The sequence below is a fragment of the Emys orbicularis genome, chromosome 4 (assembly GCF_028017835.1).
Source record: "Emys orbicularis isolate rEmyOrb1 chromosome 4, rEmyOrb1.hap1, whole genome shotgun sequence".
Taxonomy (NCBI): Eukaryota; Metazoa; Chordata; order Testudines; family Emydidae; genus Emys; species Emys orbicularis.
Genome location: NC_088686.1, coordinates 156,980,634 through 156,995,920, shown reverse-complemented (window position 1 = coordinate 156,995,920; position 15,287 = coordinate 156,980,634). Strand labels below are relative to the sequence as shown.

The window sequence follows — 15,287 nt, the reverse complement described above, 5'->3', positions numbered from 1 at the left end:
CATTGGGCAATTGTAAATCTACAAACCTTTTCATCAAAAGATAAACAGATCAGCAAACTTGTCTTATCAAAGACTAACAAACATGCCACTGTGTTATCAAGAGCCAAGAACGAGGTCATAAAAGCTGTAATTCCTATTTCAATATTATTAAATTATTTCCTTGTAGAAGCTCTCTGAGGTCTTTGTTCTTTCAACTTTAAGGCGACCTCTGATGGCTGGAAACAGAGGCCCCAACTTCCTGCGTTCCCAGGGGGTGCTCTGCCCCAGGCCCCGCCCCCACTCCACCCCTCCCCCCAAGCCCCCACCCCACCTCTTCCCACCCCCCCACCCCACCCCCGTCTCGCCCCTTCCTGCCCTGTTTCTTTCTGCCCCCACTGCTCCCCCAGAGTGCCTCCTGCTTCCCCTGAACCATGAAATTTAACATCTAAATATCTGAAACCGTGAAATTCAAGATTTTTAAAATGCGATGACCGTGAAATTTATGAAAATGGACTGTGAATTTGTTAGGTCCCTATCCATGATAAACCAAACAGGACTCACCTACCTTCAACAATAAGTCCCTTGCCTGTCTATAAACTGTTCTGCGAAATTAATATGATACTCAAAGAGTCATTAGAATTTTGGGGAGAATATGTTGTATTTTTTCATATGTAATGAACAGGCTGAATATCTGCTGTAAGTGCAAAACTCACCTTGATTATGGAACCTCAATTAGTACTTCCATAATTAAAATTTGGCTGTTTTTGACAAGTGAGCTCATGATTTCATAGAATCATAGAATCTTAAGGGTGGAAGAGACCTCAGGAGGTATCTAGTCCAACCCCCTGCTCAAAGCAGGACCAATCCCCAACTAAAGAAACCAACTATTTCCCCCTGATTTTAATGTCCGGGTATTTGTCATGGATTGTTGTGTCTTAAAGGGCACTTATCACCCTTACCTGGAACACAATGACGTTTTCTGTCTGGGAATGGCCTTAGTTTTAGCGGTAACTCTCGGAGTTTAACACAATGTGTCATGCTAGCGAGGTGAGCCTGAACGCTGGTTAAAGCTAAGCTCTCCACTGGCTGTGTAAAGCGTTTCCCCAAAGCAGGTCTGATTGTCCAGCTGGCTCCCTGGCCCTGCTCCCTATTCTAACCCTAACCTAACTCCATTCCTCTAACCCCTAAACCCTGCTTTAACGTTATCCCCTAACCCTAACTTAACCCCTACGCTAACCCTCACCCTGCTCCCCTTCCAAGATCAGAACAATGGGAATGGGCCCATCTAACCTGATTTCCCACCCCACCCCTGCCAGATCAGAGTCAGACCCATAGGCCCATGTAGCCTAGTATCCTGCCCCATCCCTGCCACCCAGAATCATGCCCATCTAGCCTGCTATCCTGCCATCTCCCTACCACCCCAGGTCAGACCAGTGGGCCCATCTAGCCTGGTATCCAGTCTTACACTGTGGCCAATTCTAGAATAACCTGTTTCCTCCTGACCCTCATTAATCAGAGGGCAGTTTAAGCCCTGGAGCATGACATTTACACTCCTTCCAAACATATTTGTTTTAAACCCTTAGGAGTATAACTCTGGCTTTTCCCATTCTCCATGTGAAGATCTTGTTCTGAATCCTGACTCACATCCTGTGCCAATGACTTCCACAGGCTATGTGGGTATTTAGGGATAGTATTTCCTTTGAGTACTTAAGGTTAGTGGGTTAGAGCAGGGGGGCTGGGAGCTAGGACTCCTGGGTTCTCTCCTAGCTCTGGGAGGGGATTGGCGCTGGTGGGTTGGGGATGGTGGGAGCCAGGACTCCTGGGTTCTCCCCCTGGCTCTGGGAGGGGAGTGGGGTCTGGTGGGTTAGAGCAGGAGGGGCTGGGAGCCAGGACTCCTGGGTTCTCTCCCCAGCTCTGGGAGGGGAGTGAGGTCTAGAGGGTTAGAGCAGATTTGAATGCACAGAGATATATTCAGGCTTTCATCATACTTCCTAAATGAGTCATACAAATTGGCAGAGTCTGTGTCTGTGTGTGTACAGCTGGGGCCGTGGAAAGCCACCAAACCAGCCAATCATTTGCCAGCTGAGATGCTGTCACGAGCCAGTTCAGCATGAGGGAGGGCCTGTGGGTGAAGGGAGAGCGAGGTATTTCCGATACACGCCTCCCTTTCCCTACAAAGTGCTCCCAGCCCTGATGGAGGGAGGGGTCAGGGCAGCGCGATGCCGGGCAGCGGAGAAGCAGGCCGAAGGGCAAGTGCAGGATTTCTGACTCACAGCTCGGTGATTGCACGTGGAGCGCTGCTGGCAGGAAAGACACCGTTTGTTGGGGTCGCTGCGATCAGAACCCAGCCCTGACTGCACTGGGGTCAGTGGGGTCACTGCAGATTTTCTCCAGGGTCACTGAGATCAGTGCACACACAATGGGGGCGCTGAGCTCTGTAGGAGCCAGTCCCTCACCCTCATAACTCACAGGCTAAACAGACAAGACAGACCCAGGGTGAGGAGGGGAAACTGAGGCACAGCACAATGCAGTGGCTTGCCCACGGTCACACAGGGTGTTGGGAGGTGAACCCAGGAGGCCTGGAATCTCCCTGGGCCATAAGCACAATAGCACTTCCCTGCTCCCCAACACCCAGCCTGGCTGATGTGTCTCTGAGGGTGGTGTGGAATAAGTAGATTCTGCAGCACCTCAGCCTTCATTTCACAAATTAATCCTCTAGTCCTTATGGCTGCAAAGAAAGCCATCCAACTGGTGTGACAGTTGCCAGAGTCTGCAGAGAGCCTGACACAACAGCTCTGAGCAGCAAGAACTGGCTGCATTTGTCTCCATGGGCTCGTTCACACTTGAAACTAACGATGTCACTTGCTGGCACATCAGTGTACCTTGACCTACTGATTGTTTGGGTGGATGAGGCAGGAGAAGGGCATGGGGGTGACACCAATGCAGGGAGGGGTAGTTGGGAGTTGCCGTGAGGAGACTGAACAAGGATTCATGTCTATAGTTTAACTTCTGTTGATTCTGAAGCCTAATGACAACCCTTTAAAATGTCAGTTTTCACTCTGTCATTGCTGAAGGTCTCAGCAGATGGGTGGGGGAAGGAGTGGGAGTGAAGCCCATGTGGGGCAAGGCGAACTGGGAGCTGACACAAGGAAGTGAGGATTGTTCACATCTATCGTGTCTGCCCATGTTGACTCTGGAGTCTAATGATGGCCTGTAACAATAGCAGTTGTCACTATTCCATGGCTGATTATGTTAGTGGGGGTGGGAATGGAGCCACCAGGGCAAGGGAACTGGGAGCTGCTACAGGGATGGAGGGAGGGAATTCAGCCCCACAGTTTAACTCTACAGCACAATGAGGGTGCTTGAAATCGCAGCTGGGCTGGTTGAGATTTCCTGGTATTTCCCTGGTGGGATGGAGAATTCGGATCTTTTCCCAGAGCCCATCGCGGTTACAAATCTGCGTAGAGACACTGAGTCCCACTGGCTGCAGTTTAGCTTTTTAACAGAGGTCTCCTCAGCAGTGTTCATAGTTACTGAGAGCATCAGTGAGGGAGAACACGTGCTGTTATCATCCCTGCAGGGATCAGCCACTGAATATACTTCATCTCTAACAATCAGGCTGGGAAAGCCAAGGAAACACTGGGACTCCTCAATGTATTAGCCCTGCTGCTGGATATGAAAAAATCACAACTTCTGGTGAAAGAGAAGAGCAACAACAGCGCGATCCACCCTACGGGGCGTCATTACCTCCTCTCCCAAGAGCGCGAGCGTCCGAGACATGGCTGTGATGGCGCGGGAGCTAGGCATCCAGGTGGAGGAGGACGGTGGAGAACGTCGGACTGCACTGGAGCACATTGAAGAAATCACTGCGGAAATACAGGACGTGGCAAAGTACAAGAGAAATGCAAAGGCTCCAAGGGATCTGTGGAAGAGCTTGGCTGTGGTGAGGCGAGGACTCACCACTGCGGTGCCTCCTGCTGGTTGTCCAGGGAATTAGCTCTCCAGCGCCAGAGCACCCTCTGCAGGCTGGTGTCTCGCTGCCGCTGGCCCCCCTGTCCCTCCCAGACCCAGTGCCCCTTGTCCTCTGGCACTGCCCCCTGGCAGTACATCCACTTTCAGGGTCTCCCCACCCAGGGAACCCCCACCCACTATCCCCACCTCGCCTCAGTGGCTACTGCCAGTCACCATCTAGCCCCCTTTTGCTGGGGCTGACTGCAGTCTGTATAAGCCAGTCATCACAGGCAAGGGGGGTTTTGACCGGCTGCCTCTGCCTACCCTGGGCTGCACCTTAGCACCTTTCTGGCCTTTGACAAGGCCGCAGCCTGGGGCTTTTCCAGGCAGGAGCTCCCCAGCTCCCTTGCCCTATTCCCCAGCAAAGCAGCGGGGATGTTGAAAAAGGACCTGCCCTTATTAGGGTTCAGAGTTAACGTGGCGTTGAGCTGGACTGAGGCCAGTTCATGTCTCTTTTGCAGCTGTTGTGTCAGGCTCTCTGCAGACTCAGGCTGAGATTAAATGAGTTGTTCACCCTGCACTTTGAGAACCCAAACCAAGGAAATACCAGACAGACCAGCTAACAGAAGGGTTCTTAATAGCAGGAAAAATCCCAAGCCAATTGATGCAGGTTACAGAACACTCTAAACAGACATGGTCTCATGTGGCGCTGAGTTCCAAAGATGAAATATCTAGATCTGAGAACACTTTATCTGAAGAACCCACCCCAAAGACAGCTCCAACTCAGTGCCCGGTGAGCCATCCCCATGCGGCGTTGCTGTGTAGCTGTTATCCAGCTGCCGCGCCCCAGAGGTGACTGCACCTCAGTGTTGGAAAGCCGTCTCTATGCAGTGTTATGTGTGGCTGTTACCCCGCTGCCCCACCCCAGAGGTGGCTGCATCTCACCTCCGGGCGAGCCATCCCTGTGTGGTGTCACTGTGCAGCTGTTCCCCAGCATTGAATAGTTTAATATTTGCTAGTTTTCTTTGCAGTCTATGGCTGGAGCCTGAATAAATTCTAGGCAGCACCTCCTTTCTGAGAATAGGTGGCTCTGATGGTGTTTGCTGTTTCTTGAGAGACAGGTGGGTGAGGTCAGATCTTTTATTGGACCAACCTCTGCACTTGAGGCAGCTGTAAAATCTGGTCATAGTCATGAGCATGTAACATCTGTGCTATGGTTTGCCCCAAAGTGACACTGCACAAGGATGGCTTGCCCAGCGCTGAGATGCAGCCACCTCTGGGGTGGGGCAACTGGGGAACCACCGCATAATGCTGCTGCATGGGGATGGCTTGCCTGGCACTGATATGCAGCCAGCTCTGGGGCGGGGCAGCAGGGGAACAAGGGTGGTTGCAAGGCTCAGCTCTTCCCACACCAGATCCCCGGTGCAAGGGGAAAGCTGGCGCGACTGGGGCTGCCGGGAGCAGAAGCGTATTTCCTACTGACAGTGCTTCTCCAAAGGGCCCCAGGTGGGGATCTGGGATGCGAAGATTCCTGCAAAGTTTATGGGGCTCAGAGCAGTAGGGGGCGCTGTGCTGCAGGGAGTAAGGGTGGGGAGGGGCTCAGCAGGGGATGGAGTGGGGACTCAATGGGGGCGCTGTGCTGCAGGGAGCGGGCGGGGGGGGGCTCAGCACGAGGCGTTGTATTGCAAGGAGCAGGGCGGGAGGCTTGATATGGGGGCAACATAGTATATGAAATACTTTGAACTTAAACTCTAGATTGAAGCTCGAAGCCCTTTGCTGCGGTTAGTGAATCCGTTTTTTATTATTGTTTGAACACTATTGCAAAAATATGATTGTGCTGTGATTAACAGTATTCCATTCATTTTAAGCCATTGTAACATTACAATTTCCTCCAGGCGATATACGTAGACGAGGCAAATGAAACCCAAATTGGGGTGGTAGTGGGGAAAACCCAGGATCACCACTGTATTGACAATCAGACTTTGGGTGCAAACGTCGCCTCTGGTGTGCTGTGAACAAAGCTAGGACCCCGATCTCGGTCGGGGTCCGTGCAGCGCCCAGCACAACAGGGTCCGAGCTGTGAAGCGCCCGGTGCGATGGGAGGCCCCCGATCTCGGTCAGGGTCTGTGTAGAACTCGAATGGGGACCCCCAATCTCGGTTGGGATCTGTGCCGAGTTCAGCACAATGGAGTCCCCGATCTCAGTTAGTCTCTGGATACTATTGTAGCATAAATAATAATAATAATAATAATTAATAATAATTAATAGGCAATTAAACAAAAACGTTCCTCCCCAGAGCCAGTTGCATTGCGGCGTCAGGCAATGTCATTTCTAAATCCATAGGATGCTGGATTCTGCTGGGTAGGAGATCCCACTGGGAAGGGATCATAACACAAATGAAGGCGAGTGGCTTCTCTCATGCCCGATTCGACATCTCAGCAGCTGGGACCACCCAGGAAATAGAGCTGCCGATTGGCACGTGACAGTCTTCCATTGGGTGAAGCAAACAGACGAAGCGTGGGGGGAGCCAGAATTCTCTTCTGTGGGTTGATGGCTAAGAGACATGGATCTTTCCTTTGTGTCCCTTCACTTTTTTATCTGTGAAAGTGACCAGAAAGACAACAGGCAGTGAGTTCATGGGGTATCTTTACCCATGGTTATGATACTTTAGTGGATCCCAAAGCACTTTAGAAGCTGTACACACAGGGATCACTGGCTTGGCGCTGAGATGCAGCCACCTCTGGGGTGGAGTTGCAGGGGAGCAGCTGCGCAGTGAAGCTGCATGGGGACGGCTCACCTGGCGCTGAGATGCAGCCAGCTCTGGGGCGGGGCAGCTGGGGAACAGCTGCACACAACGCAGCACAGGGATAGCACACCAGGCCCTGAGATGCAGTCGCCTCTGGGGTGGGTGGCTGGGTACTGAGCGACCAGCACACAGTTTAATACAGGAAGAGGAGGTGACCCTGGTATCCAGCTGAAAGTGCAGGGGGGAGCAAGGGAGGCAGAGCGAGGGATTCGGCTAAGACACCAGAATGAACACTTGGATTAAAGACGAAAGTGCCAGAGACACTGCAATGAACATTGTCAGCACAGCGCCCCCTAGTGCTGCATTGGGGCCATCCCTGACTGCCAGGGGACAGCGCCTCTTTTGAGCCCCCACCCCGCTCCCTGCAGCACAGCGCCCCCTAATGCCACACTGAGGCACTGGGGCTAGTAGTGACTGCCAGGGGAGAGGGTCCCTGCCCTGCTTCCCGCAGCTCAGCGCCCCCTAGTGCTGCACTGGCGTGGCTGGTGGTGGCAGAGCTGGACTCTGGATGGCTTGGCGGTTGGCAGGCAGGGAGGAAGTGCTGGGAGGTAGCTCTGGTTGGGGAGGCAGATTGCAGGAGGGTCAGGTCGCTCTGCAGTGAGACCACACTTCCGAACACCCCTCGGACTGCCTGGGGAGTGAATGTATCCTCAGGTGCTAAGGGACTCACCTTCCCCTCGTTTGGCACAACCAGGTGGCACTGACTTCTGCCCCTTGCTACTGTAACCTGTAGGGAACAGAGGTATAGTCAGTGAGTGTCTCTATTAAGTCACCCAAATTATTCCCTACAGCACAATGGCCCCTCATAGTGCAGTGTGGCATTGGGGGTCAGCATTGGTGGTGAGGGGAGAGCACCCCCTACTGAGCCCCTGCCCCACTCCCTGCAGCCACGGCCACCCCTAGTGCTGCACTGGGGCATCGGGGCCAGCACTGACTGCCAGGGGAGAGCGCCCCCTACTGAAACCCAGCCCCACCACCTGCAGCTCGGTGTCCCCTAGTGCCACACTGGAGTGGCTGGTGGAGGCAGAGCTGGGCTCTGGATGGTTTGGCGGTTGGCAGGCTGAACACCCCTGGGACTGCCTGGGGAGTGAAAAGCGGGGCTCAGGCACTGAGGGACTCACCTTCCCCTCGTTTGGCACAACCGGGCGGCACTGGCTTTTCCCACTCTCCACCGGAACCTGCAGCAGCAAGAGGTATAGTGAGGGAGTGTCTCCGAGTTACCAACCTTGTTCCCTGCAGCACAGCGCCCCCTAGCACTGCAAGGGGGCATTGGGGTCAGCATTGGCTACCAGAAGAGAGTGCTCCCTACTGAGCCATCTGCCCCAATCCTTGCAGCACAGCACCCCCTAGTGTTGCACTGGGGTATTGGGGTCAGCACTGGCTGTGAGGGGAGAGTGTCTCCTACTGACTTGCTCTGCTCCATGCAGTACAGCGCCTCCTACCACCACACTGGGACAGCAGGGACAGCACTGACTGTCAGGGTAGAGTGTCCCTTAATGAGCCCCCCACTCCCTGCAACACAGCACCCCCTAGTGCCACACTAGAGTGGCTGGTGGAGGCAGAGCTGGGCTGTGGATGGTTTGGTGGTTGGCAGGCAGGGTGGAAGGCTTTTCTCCAGGAGCTGGGAGGTAGTTCTGGTCGGGGAGGCAGCCTGCAGGAGGGTCAGGTCGCTCTGCAGTGAGACCACACTTCCAAATACCCCCTAGACTGCCTGGAAAGCGAAAAAGGGGTCTCAGTTGCTTAGCGACTCACCTTCCTCTTCTGTGGCACCACCGGGTGGCACTGGCTTTTCCTCCTCTCCACCAGAACCTAAAGGAGAGAGAGGGATAGTCAGTAACTGTCTGTGCATCACCAACATTGTTCCCTGCAGCAGATCAGCGCCCCCTAACACTGCACTGGGGCACTGGGGTCAGCCCTGACTGCCAGAACACAGCGCCCCCTACTGAGCCCTTGCTCTGCTTCCCGCAGTGCAGTGCCCCCTAGTGCCACACTGGAGTAGCTGGTGGAGGCAGAGCTGGGATCTGGATGGCTTGGCGGTTGGCAGGTAGGGTGGAAGGCTTGTCCCAGGTACTGGGAGGTAGCTTATGTTTGAGAGGCAGATTGCAGGAGGGTCAGGTCGCTCTGCAGTGAGACCACACTTCTGGACACCAGTTATGCTGCCTGGGCAGTGGAAAAGTGTCCTCAGATGCTTAGGGACTCACCTTCCTCACGTGTGGTACCACCAGTAGTTGGCACTGGCTTTTCCCCCTCTCCACTGGAACCTGCAGGAAAGAGAGGCATAGTCAGGGCATGTCTCTGGATCACCCACATTGTTTCCTGCAGCCCAGCGCCCCCTACTGTTGCAGTGGGGCATTGGCGTCAGCACTGACTGCCAGGGGAGAGCTCCCACTACTGAGCCCCTGATCTGCTTCCCGCAACACAGCGCCCTCTACCACCACACTGGGGTATCAGGGCCAGCACTGGCTGCCAGGGAAGAGAACACGCTACTGAGCCCTGCCCCACCACCTGCAGCTCGGCACCCCCCAGTGGCGCATTAGAGTGGCTGGTGGAGGCAGAGCTGGGCTCTGGATGGTTTGGTGGTTAGCAGGCAGGGTGGAAGGTTGGGCCCAGGTGCTGGGAGGTAGATCTGGTTGGGGAGGCAGATTGCAGGAGGGGCAGATCGCTGTGCATTGAGACCACACTTCTGAAGACCCCTCAGACTGCCTGGGCAGTGGAAAAGTGGAAAGTTTAGGGACTCACCTTCCCCTCTTGTAGTACCACCAGTAGTTGAGAGTGGCTTTCCCCCCTCTCCACCGGAACCTGCAGGAGAGAGAAGTATAGTCAGGGCATGTCTCTGAGTCACCCACATTGTTTCCTGCAGCCCAGCGCCCCCTAGTGTCGCAGTGGAGCATTGGGGTCCGCACTGACTGTGAGGGGAGAGTGCCCAATACTGAACCTTTACTCTGCTCCCCACAGCACAGCACCCTCTAACACCACACTGGAGTATCAGGGCCAGCACTGACTGTCAGGGAAGAGCACCCCCTGCTCTCCCCTGCCCCACCACCTGCAGCTCAGCGCCCCCTAGTGCTGCACTTGGGTGGCTGGTGGAGGCAGAACTGGGCTCTGGATGGTTTGGTGGTGATCAGGCAGGGTGGAAGGCTTGTCCCAGGAGCTGGGAGGTAGCTCTGGTTGGGGAGGCAGATTACAGGAGCACCAGGTCGCTCTGCAGTGAGAACACACTTCTGAACACCATTTATGCTGCCTGGGCAGTGGAAAAGTGTCCTCAGATGCTTAGGGACTCACCTTCCCCACGTGTGGTACCACCAGTAGTTGGCACTGGCTTTTCCCCCTCTCCACTGGAACCTGCAGGAGAGAGAGGCATAGTCAGGGAGTGTCCCTGAGTCACCCACATTGTTTCCTGCAGCCCAGCGCCCCCTAGTGTCGCAGTGGGGCATTGGGGTCAGCACTGACTGTGAGGGGAGAGTGCCCAATACTGAACCTTTACTCTGCTTCCTGCAGCACAGCGCCCCCTACCGCCACACTGGGGTATCAGGGCCAGCACTGACTGCCAGGAAAGGGCACCCCCTGCTCTCCCCTGCCCCACCACCTGCAGCTCAGTGCCCCCTAGTGCTGCACTAGGGTGGCTGGTGGAGGCAGAACTGGGCTCTGGATGGTTTGGTGGTTGGCAGACAGGGTAGAATGCTTGTCCCAGGTACTGGGAGGTAGCTTATGTTTGAGAGGCAGATTGCAGGAGGGTCAGGTCGCTCTGCAGTGAGAACACACTTCTGGACACCAGTTATGCTGCCTGGGCAATGGAAAAGTGTCCTCAGATGCTTAGGGACTCACCTTCCTCACGTGTGGTACCACCAGTAGTTGGCACTGGCTTTCCCCCCTCTCCACTGGAACCTGCAGGAGAGAGAGGCATAGTCAGGGCATGTCTCTGGATCACCCACATTGTTTCTTGCAGCCCAGCGCCCCCTAGTGTCGCAGTGGGGCATTGGGGTCATCACTGACTGCCAGGGGAGAGCTCCCACTACTGAGCCCCTGATCTGCTTCCTGCAGCACAGCGCCCTCTACCACCACACTGGGGTATCAGGGCCAGCACTCGCTGCCAGGGAAGAGAACAGGCTACTGAGCCCTGCCCCACCACCTGCAGCTCAGCGCCCCCAAGTGCTGCACTAGGGTGGCTGGTGGAGGCAGAACTGGGCTCTGGATGGCTTGGCAGTTGGCAGGTAGGGTAGAAGGTTGTTCCAGGTGCTGGGAGGTAGCTCTGGTTGGGGAGGCAGATTGCAGGAGGGTCAGGTCGCTTTGCAATGAGACCACACTTCTGAACACCCCGCAGACTGCCTGGGCAGTGGAAAAGTGTCCTCAGATGCTTAGGGACTCACCTTCCCCTCTTGTGGTACCACTAGTTGGCACAGGCTTTTCCCCATCTCCACCAGGAGCTGCAAGAGAGAGAGGCATAGTCAAGGAGTATCTCTGAGTCACCCACATTGTTTCCTGCAGTACAGCGCCCCCTAGTGTTGCAGTGGGGTATTGGGGTCAGCACTGACTGTGAGGGGAGACCACCCACTCTTGAGTTCCTACCCCAATCCCTACAGCACAGTGCCTCCTAGTGTGACTATGGGGCATTGGGGCCACCCTTGACTGTCATGAGTGAGCAGGTTGCCCCCTGTACAGCACACTGTTTTTCCTGTCTGGTCTCCCATCCAACTATTGACCTAGCCCCACCCTGCTTAGCATGGGCACCTAAAGGAATTGAGGTTGCTGTCTGGATCGCCCCTTACTTGGTGTAGGCTTCATTGGGCATCTGTCCTCTTCTATGACTGCTGGAACTGGCATGGGCTGCTTGGCAAAGTAACCATCCCGCGTGATGTCCATGATCCATTTCTCGTATGCTCTAACTTCTGTGTACACCCCAGGCTGGCTCTTCCTCCCGCAGCCATTGCCAAAGCTGGAGAGGCCAGTCAGGAACCAGGTGCCCTTCTCATTGCAAATCAGAGGCCCCCCGTCATCGCCCTGGAGAGTCAAGAGCAAAGGGACAACTGCATGAACTCCAGAGGGGGTGGGTTCTCAGGGCCTGTTGGACAGTGGCTATTCTGGGTCTTCCCCAGGGAGTGGCTGCATGAGGAGACATCCCAGAAATTCAGTGGAACAGTCCTCCTCCATGAATGACCATGAGCTACCCCAGTGCACAGTGGGTCAGAGGTTGCACAGACCATCTCTGCACCATGGAGAGCTGTGGTGTGCTCCGTCCATGCCCAACCCAAGGCAGGATGGATTAGCCACGGACAATAGGAGAACCAGGACATGCTGGATCCATGCCCTACCCAACACCGGATGGCTCAGCCCTGGGCAAAAATAGGACACATCAGTACCATGGACAGCTCCAGAGGAACGCGGGTGTGCGGGAAACCTGCCTGACCCAAAAGCACGTAGCCCAGCAATGGCCAATAGAAAATTTCAGTACCGTGGACAGTACCATAAGCCCAATGTACTGCTGGGCACATGCCCCGCTGAATGCTGGATGGTTCAGCCCCAGAGGATAGGACACTTCAGCACCATGGACAGCTCCAGAGGCACCAGCGTCTAGATTCAAGTGATCAGCACCCTGAACGTCCAGAGCATCTGATAAGCAAACGGGGCAGGGGTGAGATGGGGGCACAGAAAGCCTGCCCGAACCAGGCCTTTGTGTGGAAAATGGGGGAATGTCTCCACTGATGGAGCCATGGAGATCAGTCCTTCAGAGCCAGCTGTTGTGGCTGCCCAGATGTTCTGTAGACCCTGGGGCCATGCTGTGCCTAGGATGGCTCACCCACCTCACAGCTGGTGTTCTTCTCCTGTTGAGCAGCACAAAGCATGTCTGGGAGGATGGACACTGGCTCACCAGCTGAGCTGGACTGGTTGTAGGTGCAGTTACAGGCGACAGGCCCCATGAGATCCACCTCCACGCCCTGGAGCGGCTGCGGTGTGGATGCCCGAGCTGTGAAAACACAGAGACATTGTGTTGGAAGTTACCAAGCCCTACCCCTTATCCCACCCTCTGTCCCTTGAGCCATCCAGTTACTGCCTGGGGGCCGGATCGGGGTCAGCCCCCCTGTAGAGGGGAAAGGCCCCCATGTCCCACATACCATTCTCCCGTCCCCTGACCCAGCAGGTGCGGCCGAGCTGGAATTGGTGTGTGTCGTAGGGGAGGCAGACAGCCCAGATGTTCTCCCCAAACACCACTGGCTTGGCGAGCATCAGCAGCGCGATGTCAAAGCCGTCGGTCACATTCACGTAGGCTGCGTGGAGGATGAGCTTCTGTAGGCCCCTCTCTTCTTGCCAGCGTGGCTCTGCCCCCTCCCGCTGCTCACCCAGGAGCACCTTCCAGTCTGTGGGTTCCTGCCGCCTGCAACACAGCCCCCACAGTGGGTTACTAATATGTCAGTGCTGGGAGTCAGGACTTCAGGGTTTGATCCACGGCTCTGGTAGGGGAGTGGGGTCTAGTGGTTAGAGCAGAAGGGGATGGGGGTCAGGACTTCTGGGTTCTATCCCTGGCTCTGGGAGGAGAGTGGGGTCTAGTGCTTAGAGCAGAGGAGGATCGTGGGGGGGGGGGGGGTCAGGACTCCTGGGTTCTATCTCTGGGAGGGGAGTGGGGTCCAGAGGGGAGCTGGGTAGGGCACACATTACAGACAGTCATTCATCTCTGATAGAGACATGGATACCCTGGGGTGTGTGACACCTCTCCCTCCCTCCCCAACCCCTGCTGGGTCACCCCCACCTCATGCCCCTCACTCACCCGATGAAGCAGTGAGCAGCCGCCAGCACCCAGCTCTCAGAGATCAGTGTTCCCCCGCAGACGTGTTGCCCCCCAGATTGTAGGCTCACGTACCAGGGCCAAGGCCCCTTGGCAGTGACGCTCAGCTCATGTCCCTTCAGCTTCCCGCAACCTGGAGAGATTAGGAGTCAGTAGCCCATTACCTGCCCCTCACAGCCAGCCAGTTCCCCACTCTGGGGCTGGATCAGAACCAGCGCCCCCTAGAGGGGAAAGGCCCCATGTCTCATTCCCCACTCCCTAGATGAACCAGTCTTCTGCCCTGTGGCCAGATCAGAGCCAGCGCCCCCTAGAGGGGAAAGGCCCCATGTCCCATTCCCCACTGGCCGTACCTCTGCATTTTCCATGGTCGCTGCTGAAGGGGGGCGGCACAGTCTGGACAGAGAAGGAGGCTCCCCCCGTGTGGTTCTGGATCCAGCCGGTGTAGGCCGTGACCTCGGTCAGCAGGATGGGGCTGTGGGGCTGGGCACAGCCCACTGAGAAGCTCATGATCCCGGCCTGGAACCACGTCCCGTTCTCGGAGCAGGCCACCGGCCCCCCGGAATCACCCTGGGGAGGGATGGGCAGGGAGATTCAGATTGGGGAGCAAGGTGTGATCCCTTTGCCCCTTCTACCCCCCTCCAAACAAGGGGCAGCCCCTCTGCTCTCCTCCCACATCCCATCTGCTTCCCCTTCCTTCTCTCCAACCCCCTAGCACAGCCCCCCCCCCAACTTGCAACCCCCTTTCACTCTCACCTGGCAGGGCCCCTGGCCCCCACTCTGAGACCCGGCACAGATCAGCCCTGGCCCGGCAGGGTTGGAGAGCTCCTTCTGGCGCAGGTTATTGTGGATGCAGTTGCAGGTCTCTGCACTGAGCAGGTCCAGCCCCACCTTCTTGAGAGGCTTCGGGGGTGGGAGGGTCACTGCGGGGAGGGAAAGAAGAAGTGTCAGTGCCCTGTTGGGGACGAGCGTACCCCGGGTGGACAGGGGGCTAGATGTCTCCATCTTTGCCGGGAGCTCTCCCCTCTCACTCACTGTCCTCCTTCACCCTGCCCCAGCCAGTGGCCCAGCACTGGGACCCGAAGGCGAATCGGTGGTTGGGGTAGGGCAGGCAGATGGGGCCTACGTCACGGCTGAAGGAGACAGGCTCAGCCAGTCGCAGCAGGGCGATGTCCAAGCCCTTGGTGTAGTCTTTGTACCGCTCATGGGTGATGATCTGGGACACGTTCCGCACTACACCCTGTAACGGGCCACCACTCAGCTGCAGACGCCCTAGCACCACCTTCCAGGAGGATGGGTCCTTGGTTGTGTCTTTCCTGCAGGGAGATAAGAGACAGGGTGTCATTACCGGGCTGGGGAAATGCTGGGTTCTAGACCCTTCTTTTATAGGCTTATTGCTCTGTTGGGGGTACTGAGTTCTAGGCTTGTCCCAGATTGTACACATATATCTAGCTTGCTTCCTGACTCTTGGTGATGCACTTGGTTCTAGGTTAATGGATGTTGATGGTTCTAGATTCCCTGTTCTGGGACTATTGAGTATGACGCACTCTGCTCCAGATTCGTGTCTCTTGGTGGTGTTCATCTTTTTAGATGCATGGCTCTAGCCTCGCTCTGGATGACAGTTGTAGATTCATGGCTCTAGGTTCATTCTAGATGGTGCCTGCAAAACTAAATTCATGGCTTTTGCTGGTGCTCACTGTTCTACCTTCATGGTTCTAGACCAGTTCTAGACAGTACATAAAATTATATAATTGTGGGTCTAGACTAATTCTAGAT

At 55.7% G+C, this 15,287-nt stretch overlaps 1 pseudogene; it reads right to left on the bottom strand.

Moving 5' to 3' along the window:
• The window catches only part of LOC135877976 (RING finger protein 112-like), a 1,138,053-nt pseudogene that overhangs the window by 1,077,898 nt on the left and 44,868 nt on the right, over positions 1–15,287 (bottom strand).